The sequence below is a fragment of the Pteropus vampyrus genome, unplaced genomic scaffold (genome assembly GCF_000151845.1).
Source record: "Pteropus vampyrus isolate Shadow unplaced genomic scaffold, Pvam_2.0 Scaffold43, whole genome shotgun sequence".
Taxonomy (NCBI): Eukaryota; Metazoa; Chordata; class Mammalia; order Chiroptera; family Pteropodidae; genus Pteropus; species Pteropus vampyrus.
Genome location: NW_011888824.1, coordinates 7,370,557 through 7,387,327, shown reverse-complemented (window position 1 = coordinate 7,387,327; position 16,771 = coordinate 7,370,557). Strand labels below are relative to the sequence as shown.

General features: G+C 33.5%; 1 pseudogene; it reads right to left on the bottom strand.

Moving 5' to 3' along the window:
* Nucleotides 1–6,276, bottom strand: part of LOC105291187 — a 15,658-nt pseudogene extending 9,382 nt beyond the window's left edge.
* Between the last annotated feature and the right edge of the window lie 10,495 nt (nucleotides 6,277–16,771).

The following is a 16,771-nucleotide window of genomic DNA, read 5'->3' as shown; positions in this document are numbered from 1 at the left end:
TCCAGTCACTAAGCTACCACGGTTTTGTTATTTTAATAAATATATGTATTTATTCCATGCATATTTATTGCCCTCTTCTATTCAATTCAAAATTTGATTACCTTTGTGGTCAAGATGGTGTTTATGGGCTCTTTGAAATCACCTTATTTTTCTCTTACAACTTTCATAGCATTTGCTTCATGCTCTCAATAAATACTTGTTGATCGAATTGGTCAATTATTGTCATTTATAGATTTTATACTCACTCAGAAGATCAGTGCAGTAGATGCTATTATGCTGACTGATAACTCATTACCCACTGCAGTAAATGCCTGTGGTGGTGGCTAATGACTTACATATGTCATTTTTGCTAAGACTGCCCTTCATTGATGGGTGTGACTGCAACTGGAGAAGCCTGGAGATTAATCACCCTTCCATTTAGCTGGTCATTGCCTCATAAGGTAGTACAAAAGCTCAGCAACACTTTTCCTAAATTGGGACAAATTTATAGAACAATTTATAGTCCAGAGCCTTTCTTTGCCACTCTGCTGCCCGCTATCAAGTCAAGGCTAGCCTGGACTTTTCTTTATGTTGTTCTTCCTTCGTACTCCTTACAAGTTCATTTTGTAGCACACTTCTTCAGTAAATTATGTAACCTTGAATCCTTGTCTTATGCTCTGATTTCAAAAGTGAGATAAATTTTGGGGTGACCCAGGGAAATTGTTACAGTTTGGGGTTCTTTTGCTTCTGTTTCAGAGTCTGAAGTGAAGAGTAATGCTGAGAACTGAACTGAGACAATATGGTCTTGAGAACACCGAAGTTTCTGTATGTTTTTGTTTTTATTTGCTTATTTTAGATAATATAGCTATTAAAAATTTTGAGGTGGATGAGGTTTGATTACTCTTTTAAAAACCTCAGTATTAAGTTATAATTAACTCAAATCTCAGTCTAAATTCTACCACTATTAACATATGTATTAACTAAACATTGATTAACAAATACACACACAGAAAATCTGAAGAATATAAAATTAAATATTTGTAAAAACTTTAGAAGTTAAAGTATTCTATTTCTCTATAAATGATAATGATAAAAAGCAAAAATATTGACTTATTTGATTACCTGAGGAGCAATATTTTCTGGGTTATCGAGTAAAGCTGGCAATACTTATAAATTAATATATATGGACAAAGAAACAATATTAGGGAAACTATAGTGAGTTCAATGTGTTTCTTTGGCTTTTTCTGTATGTAATTGGGAACATTTAGTGCTTAGCTCAGTCCAGAATTATGAAAGCACCGAATGTTTCTGTACTAAAACATTTTATCCTAAATTGAAGCTCTGTGAATGAGTCCAGCTAGGAAGAGTGTATGAAATGAAAAAAAAGCATGAAACGCAGGGAAATAATATTATGGGGCTAGGTGAATATGAGAAGCCCACAAAGAATATTGATAACAAGCAGATACTTAAGTGAGGTGGGAAATAGAGAAGTGAGGCAGGAGGCAATAAGAGATGATATTTAACATTTTTAAATTCTCCAAAGAGATCTTAAGAACTGAAGAGTGTCTATTATATTTAGTAGTTAAGAGTTCATTGTGATCTTTTCTGGAGGTGAATTGAGCAGTGAAAGGGAGATTAGGCAATGGAGAAGGGCATCCGCACTCGGATTTTAATAAGATTGGCATTTTAATAAGCAGTCTCATTCTTTAAAATGAAGAGTAAACTTAAAGAAGATGAACTCATTCAAAGCGAGGGGCCAAATGTTCCCAGTATAGGGAGAGGTAAAGTAATAAAAACCAATATTAGGGGAAAAAACAGACTTAAATAAATACTCAGTAATTAACTTGAAATAAGATTATCAATGAGAACATGGACTATCAATGAGAACATGGAAAATATATCACTGTCCTGTCAAATGTGGCATTATGAAAATAGCTTACCTTTGAGATATCTCCTATGCCAATTAGAAAGTATGCTCAAGCTCATTGAATCACAAAATGTCAATTTTTATGTTCATATAGTCTCTTTTCAACATGTTACAGAGGCCCAGTTAGTACTTTTGTTCATGTTCCATTCCTAGTCTGGGATCCCAGCTCAGAGACATATTAAGGGGAATGAAGGCTGACCCATGCAGCAGCTCCTTTAAATGTTCTGCTCTCAGGACGATCTGCACAGGGCACTCCAGAGCATGAGCTTCTCCCTTTCTGCACTTTATAAAACTATTGTAAGTGTACAGGTAAGTAGTATTAAATACATTTATAATTTAATAGCTCTCTTCATCCTGCAAAACTGAAACTCCATACCCATTAAACATTAACTACCCTTTCCCTCCTCCCTGCCAGACCCTGGCAACCACCATTTTACTTTCTGTCTCTATGATTTTGATGATTCTAAGTATCTCACGTAAACAGAATCACACAGTATTTGTCTGATTGATTTCACTAAACATAATGACCTTAAGGTTCGTCCAAGTCATGTGTCAGAATTTCCTTTCCTTTCCTGCAGGCAGTGACATATAAGATTAACATGAGAGTCCATCTACATGTTTATTCTAAGTAGATTTGACCAGCAGTAGTAGACCTCATAAGTTCTCTAGAATTTCCCATCTCAGAATAAATCTTTTATATTTAACTCTTTTTCTCATGATGCCACCTTTTGTCTATGGTACAAATCTTCCCAAAATCCTAAGTCTTTCCCCAAGGTAGAATTAAGCAGACCACTTGTGTCTCCACATTTGATTTCTACTTATTTGTGTTCACTTTTTCCACTATAATATCATTATGATAAGGTGAGGGCCCTATTGAGGGAATAACCTTAAAAGGTTTACGTGCCATTTTCAACTTTACTAAAATCTCACTGCAATCTAGTTAAAATTCCAATGTGTTCTTGACTTACTTCACTTCCCACATTTTACTGATACCTTCCCCTTCAACTTATGCTGGACAATCAACATCATCATTATAATTTAATCTGCTCAGAGATCATCTATAGTAGAGAGTAATGCCAGAGAGCTTATGTAGCTTAGCATTTTATTGCTTGCACCTTACGAGACCTTTTGAATGTGTAATGTAGTGAGAAGGCATTTGTCTTAGGATCAGAGGCTCTACATTTTTGTCCCAATTCTGTCATTTACTTACTATATACCCTTGAAGAGATCTTGTGATTGAGTTTCTTCATGTTTAAAGGATCAGAATAATGTTTGTCCTACTGAACTGATAGATAAGGTTGATTGGAGGGTTAATGAGATAATGTGAGAATACTTTGCAAACTGTAAAATACTATCAAAAGTTATATGATTGTCATATGTGAAAAAAATAAATGAAACGAACAGAAACTGAACCTCCTATCGAAACTGCAGATAAGCCCCAAAATTTATGATAAGGAGTTGAAGGTAAACTAAAGAAAATCATTTTTTAATTTACCAACTTTATTTCCAAGCCTTGAAACTTTGGAAAAATGGTGTTCTATTTTAACTGTTATGTGATACCAGCCTTTTAAACACCACATACCTTTTGCGCTTATTCTGATGCTATTTCGGATTTTACAATTCCTGTTTTGGCAAACTTATTAATAAAGTCAAAATAAAAAATGAATATAAAGGGAAATGTAATGCAAGAGAAAATGATGAAATATTAAAGTCCAAAACATGTTGTTGCCTGAGGGCAGGAAAGCTTAAATATGTAAAACGTAAGCCTGCTATAAGGCTTAATTATATTTTGTAGTGTCACAAATTAATAGCTCTAATTAAATATGTATTATGCATTTTTTTGGGGACTCTTTAAAAAATAGCATGATTTATCAACTGATGGTCAATCTTAATCAGGAAGCAAAATAAATTCATTATTTATTTACAGTAAAATGTCAGATCTAATACTAAGGAACTTTGTGATGTTATCAGCCCCTTTTCCACTTTCTAGCAGAAAATGCCTACATAACATATATTCAGAGTATAATTATTTATTTGCTGACTAATGTTTCCATTCCTAGTTTGATATATTCTCACAGATGTACATACCACAATCTTCACCTGTGACTTATCTCATTCTCTGACATTATTAAAAATGTAAGAGCCTGCCTTGATTATTTTGGTCTTCTTTATTTGAATCTACAACTGTGATTGCTAACAAATTGACAAGTTGATGTAATAGCAACCAAATTTGCTTTATCTCTTCACATAATTACCAATGATTTTGTCCTATATATTATAAAATTAAGATTTATGTGGTGTAGTTTTAGTACATAATCAAATCAAAATTCTATTAAGATAAAAATAAATGGCAATAAGTCAATCACAAAATATTCACATTTGAAATCAATTTGATAAATTGATTTATATCAATTTATATAAATTTATAAATTGATTTATACATTTATATAAATATATTAATTTCATGCTTAATATTTTATGCTTTATATTTAATATTTATTTTGTGTTACATAGCCACATGTACTCTAAGATTTATAAATATCTGTAACTTTCACCAGATTGCCTCATTCATTTTTATATTTTTTCTACCTAGCCATGCTTGGCACATAGCAGGTGCCATATGATGTATGTTGAATAATGAATGAAGGAATCTTATGTGTCGTAACAGCTCTTCCCACACAATATGCATTGCAATCAGAACCTATTTTTTTCTGAATGCCAATTTTCCCTGCACTCGATTTAAACAAAATATGGCAATATCTTTCCTTTTTGACACTGATTGTTCTAGGAATGGATATATGGACCCAGTTGAGTCAATAAGTTTTGAAAACTCCACTGGGATTCTTTTGGGACAGATTTTCTTTCCTAGTGAAAAAGATAGCCATACAAGTAGAATGCCATTTTTTCTCTTTGGTCTTTCCTTCATGCTTAGGAAAATGACTTGTAAATGTAAAACAGAACTATAGCATCCCCGAGAGAGAGAGACCTCTCTGATACTCTAACGATGACAGAACAGCAAGCAGAGAGGACCTGGGTGTTGAGAATATTCATGCCCGATGAATATTTTTACCTTTCTGCATAAGCTGGGCTTTATGATTGAATGACAAAGAAGCCAGAGATTGTGAATTGCCTCAGAGTGGTTTAAAGACTCATCTCCCTTGGAATAATTTGCTCATATTTTATGAATAATACAACCTAGGGACCCTTCTCTTTTCTTCCCAGAGAAGATTTGTTTACATTCCAGAGTAAGAGATAAAGCTTTTCTGCCTCTCCAGAGAGAAAGAGGGACAAATGCACCAGCTGTCATATAGAAGTTTTGAGACTCATAATTTCAGAGTTCCTCTCCTGTGGTATAAACCCTTGCTGTAAGCATAGGTGGCAGCAGGTCTCATTAGGTTGCCTTATGAGGAAGAGGGGCATGGGGTACTCATGCAAGATACGATATGAGTAAGCAGTGTGTTCTCTGACTCAGATTCCTCAGATTCCATTCAGAAAAATAAATACATACAGACATATAACACTTAATACTGGGTCCTTTAGAATATTGCTAGGTTGGTATAAGAAACCTGGACTCATGTGTAAGAGAATTTGATGTCTTTATTTTAAATACTCTTTTAGATAAGTGTTCTGTTACTTTCAGTTAAAGACATCCTAACTGAAACAGAATAAATCAACCTCTCACTCAGACTCATACAGTGATGCAGGTTTTTTCCTGAACTCTTCCTATGACTACTTTAAAAGGACTTCTATTTAATTTATGTCTGAAATCCATAGTGCTCAGTGAAACTGTACCCTCCATTTACCCTATCTATAGCATAATGTTTTAAAGTATAAGAGTTATATTCAGATTCAGGTTTTCATTCTAATTCTAGAATTTATTGGCTACGAGATATTTAATCTCGTTGGCCAAGATCTTCTACATTTGGGTGTCTTTAGTTATCTGTCCTGTTTACTTGAAGGCAATGGGAAGTTAGATTGAGTGTTACTGTAAAGTTTCCAAGCACAAATTCCCATAATAAACATAGAGTCCTGTCAATTAATGACCTGCAAATAACCAACAAAATGTCACGTTGTTTATCATAACAGAAGTCTGAGATATACTTCAAAATATTGTTATAACCATTTTCAAGAAATTTAAAAATTACTTAGTTCTTTTTTTTTTGGCCTGCTTTAGAGATAGTTAGTGTACTAGAAGAAACTTAAAACATTAATCGTGAGCAAATATAAGGTGACTGTGAGCACGTGAGTGACCTTAAACCTCTGAAATTTCACAGCTGTGATTGATGTCACAGCTCTGTGATGACTGTGACAATGCCAGCACCGGCTCTTGATTTTATTATGAAAATAAAATTTCATAACCATGACACTTGCTACTGGTGAGAATGGCTTTTTTTTTTTTTTGTCCTGTTTGGTGGTGACAGGACCTACAGTGTTAAATTTAGAGACTTAACAGAATTTTTTGAACACATCAGGATTTATTATTGTGTTGCCTTACAGTAGAATGAAATAGAGAAGCAGACTGTCTAGTATTTTAAACAAACAGTCTGCCTAGAACTCTTGTTGCTTATTAGTCATCCTCTCTTTTCCTTCCCTCCCTCTCACCTCCCTCCTTTCTTCCTTTCTTTGCACATCACTTAAACTAACATGTTTTGAATGCTTGGTTTGTGCCAATTAAGTCATTAAAAAGTAAGCAATTAGAATAGCATGTGTTATGAGATAAAACCACAATTATATTCTGTGAAATCGTGGAAAGTAGAATTTTGTAACTTTTTTCTGGGGCTATCAAGGAAGACTTGACAAACGTATCTTCAAGGATAAACGATGTCTCACCAGAAAAATCAGATGGAAGAAAAAACGGGATATGATTCACGAAGTTTGAAAAAGCACATGATGTACTTGGAACTGCAAATATTTTTAGTGTCTAAAGAACAAGAAGCATATGTGTCATTGCAAATGATGATGCATCATTTATATATTACTGACCTTCAAATTGGTGTGTTGATAACGGAGTGATTAAAATACTTAAAGCAGAATGTTGACATAATTATATTTGTATTTTTGATAGTGGCAAGGCGTAGGGAAATTAGAGGGATAAAGTCTGGAGGAAGGAAATTTAGATAACATGAAAAAAGAGAGCAAAGTAAAAAATAGGAAGCAGAGAATGAAGATTAAATAATGAGCAGAATTCAAGGAAGTTAAAAATAAAAACTCAATCAAGAAAATCAATAAAACCAGAAATCGATTGTTTGAAAACATCAATCAAATTGATAAACCTCTACAAAGACCTACCAGGAAGAAAAAGAGAGAAGTCTCAAATTACTAATGTCAGGAACATAAGAGGTAATATTACTACAAAGCCTCCAGACATTTGCCTTTATGTTATTATGAGAGAAAATGAGCAAGATTTTTTATGTTTAAATGCCTTTTATTTACATTTTATTTTTAACTTGTGTTCATATTTTGTTGCTATTTTTTTCCATCAGTTTCTCAGATTTCGAAAAGAACTTTTATACTTTTTATATACTAGTGAGATGATTCCTTTATCGGTGAAATTTGTTGCCAGTATTTCCTCCAAATTTGAACTTATTTACTTTACTATGATAATTTTCTATGCAAAATGTACTTTAAAATAAGTAGAGTAAGTCAGACAGAGAAAGACAAATGCCATATGATTTCATTTACGTATGGAACCTAAAGAACAAAATAAACAAACGAAACAGAAACGAACATAAATACAGAGAACATCTTGATGGTTGCCAGATGGCGGAGGTTTGAGGGTGGGTGAAAAAGGAGAAGGGATTAAGAATTATAAATTGGTAGTTACAAAACAGTCATGGGGATGTAAAGTATAGCACAGGAATATAGTCGATAATACCGTAATAACAATGCATGGTGTCAGATGGATACTAGATTGATCAGAGTAATCATTTTATAAGATATATAAATGTCTAATCACCATGTTGTACATCTGAAACTAATTAATATTGTATTCCAGTTGATTGAACTGTTTATTCATGTGCTAGGACCACAGCTATTTGTTACTGAGGCTTTAGAGCATGTTTTAGGATCTGGTAAAGCTGGTTCCTTCTTCTACCTCCCTCTTCCAGGGCTTTTCTGAATATTCTAGCACATTTGTTTTTCACCTGAAATTTAGACTCTCTAGCTCCAAGAAAAAAATAATTTTAAATTTTATAGGGATTATATTAAATTTATATATTAACTTAGAGAAATGGACATCCTCTTGATACATCTGTTCCAAAACGAGAAATGTTCTTCCATTTAGTCAAGTTCATTTTTGTGTCTTTATTTTAAAGTTTTTCCCACTAAGGTTTCCCACATTTACTCCTAAATTAATTTAGTCTTTGTGATTAATTTTATAAATGAGATTTATTATTTTTATCTATGAAAACTATTTATTGTTGCATTTTGTTGTATATGAAGACTTGATTGTTGTCTTTCTGCATCTTTTTGCATTGTTTTATTGTTTACATTGTTTTTAAATAGATTTGTCACCACTGAGGCTGATCAGGGTTTGGTGTTGCCCCAACGGTAGGGATAGGGGGAGAGGAATAACTACAGCACAGACGTGTAGTTAGCATTTTCCTCTGTTCTTCCTCAAATGTCAGCGGTGAAGAATCACAGGTCATTGATTTAATAGTTTTATTAAAAATATATTTTAGAAAGACAAAGTATGCCCCAAGGAGGCACATGGTCCTAGTACTGTAACAACACGAAAGGGCCAAAATGGCCACAAAAGGGCAAAAGGGCCACAAAAGGCCACCAAAAAGAGAGAGAAGGGCAAAAAGGGCCCAGAAGTGGGAATGTCTGCCATATATTTGGGATGCGATGGGGGTTTCCAAAGGCAATCCTAGGTGATTGGCGAGTGAGGTCATTTTGATTGACACTTGGCTGCTGTATAACTCTGCTTAGTGCACATATGTGTACCTAGAATTCTACTACCATTGGGGTGTTCTTTGAGCAGTCTCTAGGCTGGGCCCCTATTCCTTTGTTCTCCCTGTCAGTCATGTCTAACTAGCTACCTAACAGATTACTTTTCATTTTCCAGTTACATATTCTGCAAATATTGATAGCAGTGGTGGTAATGAGCATCCTTGCCTTATTAGTGAGAACTACTCTAATGTTTCTCCACTTAGCAGAATGCTAGCTGTAGTATTACATACATACATACAATATTAATTGCATCCTATTTTAAACAGTGTTTTTATGAAAAATGTGTGTTGAATTTTTTCAAAAGCCTTTTCAGCATCTATGGAAGTAATCATATATTTTTTATTGAATCCATTGATATGGTGAATTATATTATGATATCCTAGTATTTAATCATCCATAAATTTCATGGTGTCAATGATGCTATCTTTAATAGATTTTGTTTCAGTACTATACTTGAATAATTTTAAAAATTGGCAACTCCGTTTTTTCCCTTATGATTTGAAACAATATAAATAATATATACAACATTGAGATTTCCTGATCTTTTTAAATGTATGCTTGAAATTCTTTCAATGCTCCAGTAGCTGGTACTCTAGTTTACCAAGTATTAGATATATTCTTAATAGAAAAATCATTGAAGTGGGAGATTCTCTTTCTTAGGTGATTGATCTGCATTCCATCACCTCTATGGCCGGCCCTTTCTTCTTTTGTTTTCTCCATAATATTAACCTGACTCTTAACTCTGATGTGATTATAAATTATCTCTACTACTTTCTAATATTTGCTGCTAAATTACCACATAATTTGACTTTGAGCCATTTTCTGTCACCTGATTATTCTGTGTGAAGATTAAGCTTGGTATTATTTGTTCTTCTTGTTTATATGTTTGATTTTTTTTTTTTTGAAGATCTGTAGAGAATCCACTTAGACTGTTGCTATTATGTTATAAAAGTGTTTATAAAGTAGTATTTCTAGCATCTTTAAGAGTCACAATAATTTTCTCTCACAAAGAAGAGTCTTCAAACTATAAATCCGAAGAAAGAAAATAAAGAGTACAAATGAGATATTTGCATTTCACTCACCTCTTTATTCTTTTAATTTTCTTGGAGAAAATGTTCTTTATTGAGTATATTAAGTTTCTGTGATGTGTGAATATTATTCCTGTATTGAGGCCACAACTTTTTTTTCTGAGAGATGAAAAGCTCCCTGTGTCTTCTTTATTAAACCTCAAATCCCCTTGATACATTTGGAGTTAAAGAGATTGCAATATAGCTGACAAATGGGCCAGAGGTCGATGTTAATAGAAAATAATTTTTCTAAAACTAATGATAAGAAGAATAAACAGCATGACTTATTTAGAACTATCGTGGGTAGAATTCCATAATTAATCAGTAAGAGGCAACATGAAATATCTGTCCTGAATTTTGAAAACTTTATCCACAATTTTATTCATTTTCACTATATTTGCTAGTACATGCAGCAAACATTTGCATACAGCTCACTGGATAATGCAAAAACAACATATTTCAGTAAGTTATAAGTAACTTCAAAGGGAGTTAATAATTGAAATAAGAAATGCAAGACAAAATAACTATAATTAGATTTTAGGACAAAAAGTGATTAAAAGCAGAAGGTGAAGAATAGACAAAATTAAAATCTAAGGTTAAATTTTACATATTAGCATAGAGAACTTAAGCTAATCTAATTTAAAGAATTTAATTTAAATGGGTTATAGGTGGGATAAAACAGGAACAAAACTTGTTCATTAGAATGTTAAGATCCTCAATATGTCCAGTGAAAGCAGAAGATAGTGCTAATAGTTTCAAATTGTTTTAAATCATTTTCTACTTTTGGGAAATCTCTTACAGACCATTCAAAGATAAATTCATTTATGTATAAACAAGTAAGATTTTATAGAGTTTTTTTTTTTTTTAAGATGGATGAAAAGTAGAGCCTCATTATGTATCAGACTCAGTTCTTCTTGACTAAATTAAAGATTTAGTCCCTGACTTCAAATTTTTTCTAAACTTTCCTGAAAGTTTTTGCATTGGGACATCCTCAAAACCATTTACATTTCCTCAGAAGTCCAGAAGAAAAGCATTATCATTTCAAGACAGAGTTATCCTATGGCATAAATGTTCTATAATATTGACAGAAACATTCCATTATCAAGACTAGTCTATGTGGTATGATTACAGAAGCGAACAGGAAACTGCATAGAATATCACTACCTGCCCTCAATCCTTGTTGGATTTTTTAAAAGCTTTTGTGTTAGTTTTATTTAAAATGCAAATTTAAATGGCTAAGGTAGCACTTTTATCTTTTATCAGTCATTTATCTCTGCAAATAGAGAATTAAGAGTTTGATAGTAAAGAAATAAACATATCGAGTTCATGGGGGATGGGAACTAAAAAAAGAAGAGAAAAGAATTAAGAATTGATAACATTACCCTTATTTTCATGTAGGTCAAAGAACTCTCAGAAGGAAGGCTGCATTTAATTTAGACCAAAATTTCCAGATGAAAAATGAAATTCCTCCTTGTACCATTAGTCATTCATTTGTTTTGTCAAATCACAGTCACACAAACCATATAAGATTATGAAAAAATAATGAGTATTTAATTTCTTTTCTAGATGTTCAGTGTGTAATCATAGCCTTAAACACAATACTCTTTATCATAGGAAACTAGTACCCATCAGTGTTACTAATTCAAGTTTTAAAAACACAGAAATCATATTAAGACAAAAGTGACATTAAACTTATAGGTTAGGAGCACATTGATCATATACATCTAATATAAGTCCCAAATCCCCATTAAACTTTAAAAAATCCTTTAAAAAATTTTGCTAAATATATTAATCAACAAATAGAAAAGAAGAGATACAATAACAGAATATTAGAAGCTAGAAAGCTTACTATGTGTTAGCCCTGTTCTGGCTACTAGATGGGAAAGAGAACAAATATCTAGTTCTCATGAAGCTTATATCCTAGTGAAGAGAAAGCAAATAACAAACATTTGTTGAATATCAACAAGTGCCATGAAGAGCAAAAGCAGGATAAAGATAAACCAGAAAAACTGAAGATACTAAATATCATATTACATCAAATATAACAAACAATATCGGGTGAAGAATCATTAATCATCAAAATAATTACATGTTTAAATAAATGCAGAGAATGTTTCAGAATAAGGAGATTTGGCAGGTAAGTAATTTCTTTGTAATACATGATATCCAAAAATAAGTTGGACTTTTTAAGGTGAGATGCCCTTTCCTTGTAAGTTCAGTTTCCCCAGGCCTGCATCTTTCAAAAGCAAATCGAAGCAGATGGTTTATTCTGAATCTTAGGATAGGCATCAGGAGAAATCAAACTTGTAGACACCTTGACCTTGGACTTCTAGCTTCCAGACTGTGAGAAAGTTTTATTAAGTCACCCAGTCTGTAGTGTTTTGTTATGGGAGCCTTATGCAAAATAATATACCACTCAAAGACCCTTTATAAAGAAAATCACCTTTCTAAATAAATATCATTTGGGTTTGTTTTTTTCTGTCTTTAAAATTACATTCTAGGTATGAAGAAATTAACTGAACTTTGTTCTGGGCACATATTCTCTTCTCACATCTCATTTCTCAAACAATGAAAATACATTTGTGAATGATTTAAGACATAAACAAAATTCCATTTTGCAGAGCTCAGTGGATATTAATTTAGTACCTAAGATCTGGTTCTTCTTTTTTTATTTATTTTTCTGCATCTCCTTTTTCTCAATCACTACAAACTTTCCCAGTTTTCTGGAGTATTAAGTAGATATTTAAATTCTTGTGGCTTAAGGTTTTTCACTTTGTAATAGAGTCTTGACTGTTTTGAGACAAACATGATCAGAGACAAGGATGTATGAAGAAGCTAGTGATGTTTCCTTCTAATGAGGCCACCGGGAAGATCCAGTCTACAACAATCATCCAGTGAAAGTCCTTAGGTCTGTACTTCTCAAACATTAATGTGCTCATGGATCATCTGGCGATCTCAGTTAAAATACAAATTCTACTTCAGTAGGTCTGAGACTGGTCTGAGATTCTGCATTTTTAACAAATGTTTCCATTATGCAAATATGCTGTTTGTGGAGACAGTCTCTACTTCAGATCTCTGAGATATCAATGAGTAAGTCACTACTGGACTAACCTCTAAAAGAGGCCTGATGATGTGACAGAATTAATGCAGCCTTCCTATGTAAGCAGGTTACAGGTAGAATGCAATAGAACTTTAACATCATGTGATGCTGTCTTCCTCCTGATAAAAATTGAGAACAGTCAGATGGGGGGACTATAATAGAATTCTCTCCCTACTTCCCAACCATACATTAACAGTTATATTCGGGATGATATTTGTCGAAGAGCTTAAAATTGATTTAACTATAAAAGAAACTCATAATGAAGACAAATTTCTTATTTTTTCATAAGAAACTAAACTTCAAAGGCCAGCACATGAGCCTAGAGTAGAAATTACAGGAACTGGTAACATCTGAGACAGGAGAAAAATGATCAGGCAAAAGATGGAAGTTTGAACTTAAGTCAGACTAGAAAGAGAGATGAACTCAACTTCTAAAAAGTAGAGACTGCATCTTTTTTTTTTTTACGTCTGAGAAGAAATAAGAGCTAACTGCACTGAGGATATGAGAGAGCTATGGGAGTAATTCAGGGCAGTAAAGGCCGTAATGCGAGACTTTGTGAAAGGTTTATGTATTTAGGAGCTGAAATAATTTTGAAAACTAACAATACCTGGAATTTTACTGGTCTCCAAAATATCAAAAATCTTTCTCATACTCTCCAATTTTTTTTCTCAAAAAAATCAGGGTATGCTGGACAATCTGGTTTTAATGAGAGATAAGAGCCATTAGAAAGGATTTTTGAGTTATGTCTGTGTGTAATGCTGAATACTATACCTGAATCCACTACTTAAAATTAACTAACAATCAATTGTTTCATAATTAGATGCAAATGTATTTTGGGACAATGCATAAATTACTGTGGTAGATACTGGGAATATACTTTTATGAATATGATATAGTTCTAGTCCTCAAAAAATTACTGTGAAGTAAAAGCATATCCAGGAAGCTAATGCCATAGATTGCTACAGGACTGACTATATTAAGAGTCAATTACTCGTTCTTGAGGATGAAGGGAAGTTTCTTTGCATATTTAACTATGAAACTGATTCCTATAGGATAAGTAGGAGTTAAGCGAGGGAAGAGTTGAGGAAGATATAGGTTGAAGTGTTAAGCTATGCTGGTGAAAGCATGAATGTAAGTTGTATGCCAGACATAAAAGATGATTGCTAGGTGCTGTGGATACACCAACAAGTAAGCTGGTGTTCTGCTCTCAAGCACCTAAAATCAAGGAACCTAAATGTTTCAGTTTTGCAAAAACACAGTGTCATAAGGGAATGACTATAGAGAGCAGTAACAGATGAGTCTGGAGAGAAAAGCTGAACACAGACAGCGAAGGGTAGTGTATTCCATGATGAGTTTAGACAATATTCTAGTGGCAATGGGCAGCCACCAATGGGGAACAGCAGTAGAATGACATAATTATACTTTCACGTGAAAGTGTGGGATATAGATTGAGGGGGCAAGTTTGGAGGCAGAGAGGCCGCTTAGAATTCTGCTGTAGTTACCAGGTGATGAATGTAAGTAATTTAAGCTAAGGAAATAGAAGTAAAGATGAAGAGAAGTGGATGGACACTGGGAAATAGAATTGTCAGAACTTGGTGTGGGAAGTAGTAGCTCAGTAGAAAAGGGAAGGTGATAAGGAAGAGCATGGGGACAGAGACAGATTCCCAACTTTAGATTCAATATCTGTGTCAACAGTTTTCTAGTGAAGATTTAGTTGAAAACTATTAAACCAAAAAATGAAAAACTCAAGGCTTTGAGCTATTCAGCTAAAAACTAGCCCAACGTTAACAGCATTGCCAAACTAGTATAGCTCATAAACATGTTTGAAAAGCTATCACTTACATAAATTATACCTTGGTGGGGTTGCTTTATTCATTCTTCCAGTTGGTTCTGTTCTTGTTGTGGAGATAGGAGAATGTTTGCATCCTAGGAACAATTTCCATAAGATATCATTTGAAAGAAATAAATGAAAACACGTTGTCTACAACAGTCAGGGATTATGGAAGAAAACATCATCTAGAATCAAAAGCAATTATTTGTGTCTGCTTGAGCACATCAAAGTGTGTGACATTAGCTCTCATTTCATAAATTAAAGTCCACAATTTGGAAAATGAGGCAATAGATATCATTGGTTCCTTGGTTAAACATTCTGAATTATACTAAGTAGTCTTTTTCTGAAATTTAGATGGCAATCAATATTTTCTGTATAATGAATATCACTCATTCTTTGAAGCAGACACCTTGGTAGCATCTTTGATTGACTACTTCATGCCCCGCATTTCCTCACCACTCACCCTTTACTTCCACATAGTGTTTCTTGCTGGTCCTTAAAAGGTCATCAAAATACAGATTTTCATAACCCTGGGCCTTTTCCGATACTTTCTCCTTTCTCTACAATTGCCTTCTACTGCCTTGCCTTCTACCTTTCCACTATCAGGTCCTCCTTTAAATGTTTCCAATCCTTCCTTTTATACCACACAGGTCAGAATTTAACACATTCTCCTCTAGATTCCCACAACAGAGTGTGTCTGACCATTTTATAGGCTTCATACTATTGTTTTACATTTGTTTACAAACCTGTCTCTCTTCCTTGACTTTAGGTACTTGAGAGCAGGACACCAGCTTATTCATTGGGGTATCCACAGCACCTAGCAACCATGCTTTATGTCTGGCATACAACTTACATTCATCAAATGTTTGTAAATTGAATTGATGGAAGATTGTTGCCTAGGATTCTTATTGTGAGAACATTATAATGTATACTTTCTGAATTTTATTCCCTGGGCAACTTAAAAATAATAAAAGAAATATGTAATGGTATTTTTAAAAAGAAAGGCAATGCTTGGCTTTTGCAGATAAATGCAATAAGGTAGCTATTGGAGACATAGGTAAAGCCAACATCTGGGCTTATAACTTTACAGACCTGTAATTGAGACATAGGCTGAATCACAAATTCTTTTATTATGCCAGCTTTTAATTTAGAGAAGTTGACTTTAACCAGTCAACCAGTAATACCTTTGATGGGAATTTAATGGCACAGATGAAGTTTTCTATAAACAAGGTTAAAAAAAAAAAAAAGAAACAGACTTTAGCTTTTCTGTGCTAATAATGATTTTTATTGTTAAATTCAAAATGGTTGCAAAGTAATTGGATGTGTTTGCTAGTTTAATTTGAGTAAACCACTTATCTGTCTCATCATTAGCATAATGGAGTTTCCCCACAGCTCTGTAGAAATCGAACTAAATGGGGAAAAAAGGTGTTTTTAGGAGGCAACAGAGGCAATAAATTGCAAGGGTGCTAAAAATTACATGTGCTGATCAAATTACATTTCCTTTGGAAAAATCAGTAAGAAATGCTTCACCTTGACACTTGCTTCTTAGAAAGGTCAGCATAGACAAGAAAATGTGGCATCTCCGGAAATTAAAAGAAAAACAAAGTTAAGGTGCAAAACAGTGACTCTAAGATTGAAGTGATGGATAGATGGGAATGAATTGATTTGTTCAGGGAATTCTGGAGCTGGCTTGGGGCACTGTTTCTAACTTAAACCTAAACCTGATTACTATATACTACTGTAAAAGTTAAAGTCGAAGTAGAAAGAATTAGAGGAATATATTTTGGACTATTTAGTCTTCTGGAAAACAATCATTAAGGTGCAATAAAAAAGGTATTTTTGTTGCTCATTCTCCAGATTCCTTTGGGTTTTCACAACAAGAGGCTCTATCTGCTGCCAAAGCTTAAGCTTTTCAA